This window comes from Meleagris gallopavo, chromosome 6 (assembly GCF_000146605.3).
Source record: "Meleagris gallopavo isolate NT-WF06-2002-E0010 breed Aviagen turkey brand Nicholas breeding stock chromosome 6, Turkey_5.1, whole genome shotgun sequence".
In the NCBI taxonomy this organism is placed as follows: domain Eukaryota; kingdom Metazoa; phylum Chordata; class Aves; order Galliformes; family Phasianidae; genus Meleagris; species Meleagris gallopavo.
The window spans coordinates 29889391-29890369 of NC_015016.2; the positions used below are offsets into that span (position 1 = coordinate 29889391).

At 45.9% G+C, this 979-nt stretch overlaps 1 long non-coding RNA gene across 2 annotated transcripts in view; it reads right to left on the reverse strand.

Annotated features, from left to right (window-relative positions):
- LOC116216750 overlaps nt 1–979 on the reverse strand; it is a 15488-nt gene that overhangs the window by 11561 nt on the left and 2948 nt on the right. The gene's annotated exons all lie outside the window — the stretch shown is intronic.

Here is a 979-nt window from a genome sequence, read left to right on the forward strand (position 1 = left end):
AAAAAAAAGCCAAATACTCAGTAGCGGAGAAGCTAACTAGAAAATAATGCTCTCTTGGAACTATGAGTGAAGTGTAGAAACATCCTTCAGTTTGAGTGATTTATTGCAAGTCAGCATGTCTAGTTACTAATTGTTGAGTGTATCTGGAACCAATGGATCAGCTACAGTCTGTAACAGTCACCTTATCACTCTATTAGCTGTGATGGCGTTGCAGTCTTGCCCTGGGTTGTCTATGGATCCACAGCCTCTGTTCCAGCCTCTGCACTGCACACTCCTAGTCAAGTGAGCAAATCCCTCAGAGAGTTATACACAAATTGTGCAAACTTTCCTGCAATATCAAGTAGCACTTGTAGCTTGGATGGCTGAAAGCCCTCTGAATTAGAAGTTATCACAAGATTGCTCTTGCTGTCAGGCACAGCCAGGGTGTGCCTGAGCCAGACAAGATAGGTGGTACCATCCACAGCCACGCAAAGAACATTTCAGTGTATTTGAAGCTTTCCGTTTTAACACAGAAATAGCATTTCATATAGATGTTTAATGGTCTTCTATCTGAAAGCCTTCTCTTTACAGAATCATAAAATGGCCTGGGTTGAAAAGGACCACAATGATCATCCAGTTCCAACCCCCCTGCTACGGGCAGTGTCACCAATCACCAGACCAGGCTGCCCAGAGCCACATCCAGCCTGGCCTTGAATGCCTCCAGGGATGGGGCATCCACAACCTCCTTGGCCTGTCCCAGTGCATCACCACTCTCTGTGTCAAAAACTTTCTCCTAATATCTAACATAAATCTCCCCTGTCTCAGTTTAAGACCATTCCCCCTTGTCCTATCACTGTCTACCTTGTAGACAGCCATTTCCCCTCCTGTTCATATGCTTCCTTCAAGTACTGAAAGGCCACAGAGAGGTCTTCCCGGAGCCTTCTGTTCTCCAAGCTAAACAAGCCCAGTTCCCTCAACCTTTCTTCACAGGAGAGGTGCT